Here is a 6,931-nt window from a genome sequence, read left to right as displayed (position 1 = left end):
GGACGCCCCTGGCTCCCAAGGGGACTTCGGAGAGGAACTGTCCAGCTGGTGGAGGCCATAGTGGTTTCCCTTTAAAGAACCAGAGCCTTAAAATGTTCTGGCCACTAGAGAAAAACACGCCTGCTGGGGAACCTGCTTATCTGCCCTCAGGATCAGGAGAGGCCTCATCAGGCAACCTAGTGGCCCCTCGGGTTCTGTGCAAGACAGCTCCAATTACGGGTTTGAGAATCAGGAGGCATGAAAGGGGCACCCAGCACATATATCCTTGGGCTTAAGAAGAGAAACTAAGGTCCCTTTGGGTCAGAGACAAGGCCGCTGGTCTGGACCCTTCCACGCCCTGGAGCTCAGGCTCTGCTGCTCGGCCCCACCCTGGTGGGGGCAGTAATCCCAGGTGGGTATGAATCTGGGTTCACATCAGGATCAGGCAGCTCTTCTGAGCTTGGGAGGCCCCAGAGTTTCCGCCGAAGACCTGAGCCCCTGCCTGTATTCATCGTGTCTTTTCTTTTCTGTATTTGGGTACTTTGACATCTGGTACCTTGTTGACTCTGGCAGGACTGCTCTTCCCAGGGTTAAACCGTTTCCTAGAGGTTGCGAATTTCAAATGTAAACCAACCAATCCAGAGCTCACACGCTGGCCGCCTCCCCTTCTATCCGGTCTCACACTCCAGGCCACCCCAGGGCCAGGTACCAGACTAAGGACAGCCCCAATGCCCCAGAGCTCGCTGAAATTACCCAAACAAGTTAATCCTAAGCTTTCCTACGCTGCCTGCCTTTTCCTTCCATAAAAACTACAGTACAGGCTTTTGCTTACCAACCCCCCTCCACTGACGCTGGTACTTCCCTGAGTGGTCCCCAGTGGCATGGCGTGCCCCTCCTCTTGGAAACTGTGAGTAACAATCTTTTCAATGGCTGTCGTCTCTTGATCTGGTAGCCTCACCATAAGAGAATAATGATAGAACCTACTTAAGGCCAGGTACGGTGGCTCACGCTTATAATCCCAGCACTATGGGAAGCCTGGGAAGGTGGATCACCTAAGGTCGGGACTTCGAGACCAGCCTGACCAAAATGGAGAAACCCTGTCTCTACTAAAATTACAAAATTAGCCTGTAATCCCAGCTACTCAGGAGGCTGAGGCAGGAGAATCGCTGGAACCCGGGAGGTGGAGGTTGCAGTGAGCCGATATCGGGCCATTGAACTGCAGCCTGGGCAACAAGAGTGAAACTCCGTCCTCCCCAAAAAACAAAAAACAAAAAACCAACCCACTTAAATGCTGCCATTCTTCCCGCATAGAGAAAAGTCACCCCATTCCTGGAGCGCAGCCCACTGGACTTTCATGGTGACCTCACGCCCTTCATTGCCCCAACACGAGGTACAGACCTTGCCATCCTCAATCTCGGTTTCCACTCCCCTCGGTTGTGAAAGCACCTCTGGCAGCCTCTCAAGAAGGAAAAGGAGCCAGCTGGGCATGGTGGTTCTGGCCTGTATCACAGCACTTTGGGATTGGAGGCTGAGGCAGGAAGATTGCTTGAGTCCAGGCTGGAGACTAATCTCCAGATCGCAGTGAGACTTCCGTCTCTAAGAAAATTGTATCTATATATCACACCAAAAAAAATTAGCCTGACATGGTGGTGCCCACCTGTAGTCCCAGCTACTTGGGAGGTGAAGGTGTGGGAAGATCCTTGAGTTTGGCAGGTTGAGGTTGCTGTGAGCCAAGATTGCACCACTGCATTCTAGACTGGGAAAGAAAGAAAGAAAGGAAGGAAGGAAAGAAAGAAAGAAGGAAAGAAAGAAGGAAGGAAGGAAGGAAAGAAGGAAGGAAGGAAGGGAAAAAAAGGAAGAAGAAAAGATAAGGAAGGGTTCAAAATCCTGGGCTCGTCTAAAATTTAAACTTAGACTCTTCCCACTCAAAGGAAAACCACACACCCAGACCAAGTTCCACAGTCACCTGGGATCTAGGGCCATGTCTGCAGAGGCAGACGAGGCTGGGGAGGGGGTGGCCCTACTTTCGGGTCCCAGGTCTGGGATTCCCTGGTCTAGCGCCTGGCCTCGGGTGCACCCAGAACTCAGAGGTGGAAGTCTCCAGTCAGGAGGCTCAGGCGGGTCCTGCCTGAAGGTGAGCAAGGCGAGGGGCTGCAGGCAGGACGGAGGCGGGAAGTCGGATCGGCCCCGGCGCCTCTTCACCGTGAAAAAATGAGGTGTTCGAAAAAGACGGGCTCGTCCGGGATTTGAACCCGGGACCTCTCGCACCCAAAGCGAGAATCATACCCCTAGACCAACGAGCCAGCGTGACAACGAACTTCTGACGTCTCTCTCTGGATGTTCCTACCCGTGGCTCCCCCCTCCTCCAGCCCCACACAGCCCCGCCTTCAGTCCGCCACTACCCCGCCCACACCCGGTCCCGGCCACAGCCCAACTTCAAGCCCAGCGGGGAGGGTTGCGCGGGGGCAGGTTTCCGTTTCGATCCCAGGAAGCTGGTGGGAGGTGCAGCGCCGCGGGGACCAGCCCCTGGAGGAGTCCCCGCAAGACCCCCGCCCTCAGGCACGCAGAGGCGGACCCCGCACCCCGAGCGCCACCCGGCTCCCAGCGGTTCCAGGCGGCCCCGGCACCCAGAGAAGGCCCAGTGACCAGGGGCTGCGGCCCGCGTGAGGGGGTCTGTGTGGCCTGCGTGAGGCAGGGGTCTCTCAAGCTCAGCCCCAGCCGGACGTCCTAGGAAGGGATCCCCTGTGCCACGCAGGCCCCGGGCCCCTGGGTCCTCAGCCGAGCCCCCTCTAGGCCTGAGCTACGCCCAGGCGACCCTCGCAGCCCTGGGACCTCCGTTACGGGGGCCAGAGCTGGGGTCAGAGTTCATTTCTTCCCAAACGGGCGGCTCTACGAACGCTCCGGACTTTTCTTCCCTTTTCCACTGGCAAGGGACCCAGCATTTTACCGGGAGCCTAAAGAGGAGAAAGGTCTTCCGGTCTTGTCCCTCCGGTGAGGCCTCGCTGCCCGCCCTACACAGGGATGAGGGTTTGAAAATGAGGGGACCTCCGTGATTTGACCCCGGAACCTCTCACAACCCTAAGCGAGGGTCACGCCGAGTTTCCCCCTGGCTGTTTGTAGCGACCTTCAGCCCTTCAGCCCTTGTCCCCGACGTTGCCGCTCCCGGGAGCTGCAGGCGCCGCGCACCCCCGTGAGGGACGGCAGACTAGATGGACCTGGCAGCGTCTTTGGTTCGCGCCGAGCTCAGTGCTCTAGCGCTCAGGATGTAGCGCGCCGTGGATCCAGAACTCAGTCTCACCGATTTTATATAGTACACGAAAGTTCTGGAAAGCTCCAATAGACCTATGAGAGACAGGTCCACCATCATTGCCCGGCTAGCTCAGTCGGTAGAGCATGAGACTCTTAATCTCAGGGTCGTGGGTTCGAGCCCCACGTTGGGCGTAGGTTTTGTCGGAACAATTAGTCTTGCAACTTGGAAGATACTTAAGAAAAGGTGAAAATGTGAAGGTAATCAGCGTCGGGGCGGAGCATCACAACAGCCTCCACCAACCAGCTGGCTTCAGGATTCATCGGGACCTCTGTGGTTTTGTTTCATAAAAAATAGGCCGAGCGGGTGGCTGGTACCTGTAATCCCCACACTTTGTCGCCAGGAGTTTGAGACCAGCCTGGGCAACATAGTGAGACCTCAGCTCTTAAAAAAATAGAAAATTTAGCTAGGCCTGGTGGGGCGTGACTGCCCAGTTACTCCGGAGACTGAGGCAGGTGAATCGCTTGAACTTGGGAGGCAGAGGTTACAGTGAGCCAAGATCGTGCCAGTGCACTCCAGCCTGGACGACACAGTGAGACTGTGCTTCAAAATAATAAAAATAAATAAAAATTACATATACATAAAATTTACATATACAGTCCATATTCAGTACACAGAGCATTTGGGACACTCTCTGCATAATATTTGCCCTGACAGGAATTCCCCTTCTATTTCACCCCAGATTAACACTGGCAAAAATCCTCATACTTGCACACTACAGCACACCAGGGACTCTCACCTACCATCAGGGATGTAGTCCTCATTGCCAGCCAGCCAGCATGTAAGTCAGCTTTAGAATCTCACCCTTAAATTCTGGTTCTAGGCTAGGTTCCATAGCTCAGGCCTGTAATCCCAGCGTTTAGGGAGGCCAAGGCAGGATCATCACTTGACCCCAGGAATTTGAGGCTGCAGTGACCCACGATCGTGCCACTGCAACCTGGGCAATACGTGAGACCCTATCTCCAAAAATCAAAAACAATTATTTATATCCATTTAATAACTGTCATATTAAATATTTCTGTGAGGATAGCTGATGGCAGGTGTGGTGGCTCATGCCTATAGTAACAGCACTTTGGGAGGCCAAGGTGAGAGGATTTCTTGAGCCCAGAAGTTTGAGAGCAGCCTGGGCAACATAGCAAAACCCTGTCTCTACAAAATATAAAAACATTAGCCTGCGTGATGGCACGTGCCTGCAGTCCCAGCTACATACGAGGCTGACTGGGGAGGATTGCTTGAACCTAGGAGGTTGAGGCTACAGTGAGCCGTGATCACATCACTCCAGCCTGGGTAACTGAGTGAAATCCTGTCTCAAAAAAACAAAAACAGAAACATAGCTGATGGTTTTCTGACTGCTACCTGGACACTGGGTTGGTAACAAATTTTGGCTTGAATCCAGTGCTGAGGTCCTTACCAATGGAATGTGAGATACTATAATTCACAGCACACAAGGGCATTGTGATCAGGCAATGCATGACCTGGTTGATTACAAGGAAGTGCAGACTGAAGCAAGTGCCCTGGGGGTCCAGTGGCTGCTGCTCGTGACTGTTGCAGCACAGGTGACCACATGGGCTTTTATCAGTTCATGGCATGGAAAAGAAGTCTTCTGAAGGCTCTGGTCTGCTTATAGAAAGAAAATGATCAGGCCCTTAAACTTTTAGACTAGGTCATGTTTATGGCAACCATACAATAACCTTAAAGGCACAAGGCTGATATTACTTAAAATCAAACATGTTGGCCGGGCGCGGTGGCTCAAGCCTGTAATCCTAGCACTTTGGGAGGCTGAGGCAGGCAGATCACCTGAGGTCAGGAGTTCAAGACCAGCCTTGCCAACATAGAGAAACCCCTCTATTAAAAATACAAAATTAGCTGGCTGTGGTGGCACATACCTGTAATCCCAGCTACTTGGGAGGCTGAAGCAGGAGAATCGCTTGAACCCAGGAGGTGGAGGTTGCAGTGAGCCAAGATTGCACCACTGCACTCCAGCCTGGGCAACAAGAGCAAAACACCATCTCAATAAGAAGAAAAGAAAAAAAAAAAAAAGAATACTAGGGACTATTTCAAACATGTATTAAAACAGAGAAAATAGTACAATGTCCCCTTATGTCCCCCATCATACCGTTATCTACTCATGGATAAGTAGTTTCATCTATACTTCCATCCAGCTTATGATTTTAAAACAAACCAGTTATCCCTGTAATTTAATTCATAAATAATTGTTTTATAAGAAAATAAGGATTTTAAGAATATACGTAACCATAATAGAATTAACAAACCTGAAAAACAATCATTCCCCTTTTTCAAATTGGATAGTTCTTAACATCCTGTTAAAGATTCAAGTACTTTTTTCTGTAATCTGAAAATACCCTTCCTCTTATTTGAAACCAAATACAGTATTTCTAATGTAGAGCTTGTCGGGGAACCCTCCCACGGCTCCACCGGGCAATAACAGCTTCATTTTTCTCCCTGGTAAAGATCCTAAAATTCAGCCCTTATTACCCCGGGTGGGACTCGAACCCACAATCCCTGGCTTAGGAGGCCAATGCCTTATCCATTAGGCCACCGGGGCAGACAGTAATGAAGCAGTACTTGTCTTAGACCAGTCTCTATCACCCCGCTGCGGTTCCCGCATAGCCTACCAGCCCCATCCTGGCTCTCCCCCGCCTCTCCAAGGGAATCCAAGCTCCGGTTCAGATTTTGTCTGCTCCTGAGCATTCTCAGGACCGCAGAGAGACCGCGCACGTGCAGAGGGAGCTGAAAGACACCGAAATCAGCTTTTGGCTCGGCCCTTTGGTCTAGGGGTATGATCTTGGGGTGAGAGGTGCCTGGATCAAGTCCCTCGGGCAGCCCTAGTCTCCATTCAGGAGAGAACGCAAGTCCAGGGGTAATTGGTCGCGAAAGACGCTTTTGCGACGGAGCGTATGGGAAGGGGCACGCGATGCCTGCTCAGCAACTGACTCCTCATCCCGAGCCCGCCGCTTGGGGAAGTGCTGGTCTTCGTCCTCCTCTCCGCTTTGTCTCTTAGACAATGGGTGCCGCTGTGTGGTCGGAGGCCTCTTAATAATGACTCTCCAAAATCCGCCCTCTACATCCCCAGCTGGCTCGATGTTAATCTCAGGATCGCCACGTTGCGTGTTTACTTTCCTGCCCCAACATGTGTGTTATTTTCCTTTTTTAAAAAAATCTGTATTTTCATTAAGTACACACTCATAATAACTAGTAAACGCTTTTGCTCAATACCTAGAAAACGCCCGAGGCCAGGAGTTCGAGACTTCGTAAACCACTGGAGCATCAAAAAAAAGTTAAAGGAGAAAGTGACACCCTGCATGACCCGAGTCACCAGGGTACGTCGATCGGAGGACATGCCTGCAGCTGTGACTTTTCGCAGCCTTCACCCCGTGGAAGGACACCCCACGCGGCGCTGGCTTGGCACCCGGACTAAACTCGGGTTCCGCTGGTAGACATTTTTTTTTTTTTTTTGGTAGACATTTTTTACTCGGTGAGATGTTAATCCTGGACATATTCTTTGTATTGAAAATTTTATATGTATTTTATTTTATTTTATTTTATTTTATTTTATTTTGAGACGGAGTCTCGCTCTGTCGCCCAGGCTGGAGTGCAATGGCGGCTCACTGCGACCTCCGCCTT

The 6,931-nt window shown here is 51.6% G+C and overlaps 3 non-coding genes across 3 annotated transcripts; 1 reads left to right on the top strand and 2 right to left on the bottom strand.

Annotated features, from left to right (window-relative positions):
* Positions 1-2,210: 2,210 nt before the first annotated feature.
* Positions 2,211-2,282, bottom strand: TRNAP-UGG (transfer RNA proline (anticodon UGG)). Its single transcript has one exon. It is a non-coding gene; the product is annotated as a tRNA-Pro (tRNA).
* Positions 2,283-3,347: 1,065 nt separating this feature from the next.
* On the top strand, positions 3,348-3,420 carry TRNAK-CUU (transfer RNA lysine (anticodon CUU)). Its single transcript has one exon. It is a non-coding gene; the product is annotated as a tRNA-Lys (tRNA).
* Positions 3,421-5,779: 2,359 nt separating this feature from the next.
* On the bottom strand, positions 5,780-5,852 carry TRNAR-CCU (transfer RNA arginine (anticodon CCU)). Its single transcript has one exon. It is a non-coding gene; the product is annotated as a tRNA-Arg (tRNA).
* Between the last annotated feature and the right edge of the window lie 1,079 nt (positions 5,853-6,931).

This window comes from Aotus nancymaae, unplaced genomic scaffold, assembly GCF_030222135.1.
Source record: "Aotus nancymaae isolate 86718 unplaced genomic scaffold, 86718_ANA_hifiasm-v0.15.2.pri h1tg000049l, whole genome shotgun sequence".
Classification (NCBI taxonomy): Eukaryota; Metazoa; Chordata; class Mammalia; order Primates; family Aotidae; genus Aotus; species Aotus nancymaae.
The sequence above is the reverse complement of the archived record's forward strand: the minus strand, read 5'-3'. Positions and strand labels throughout refer to the sequence as shown.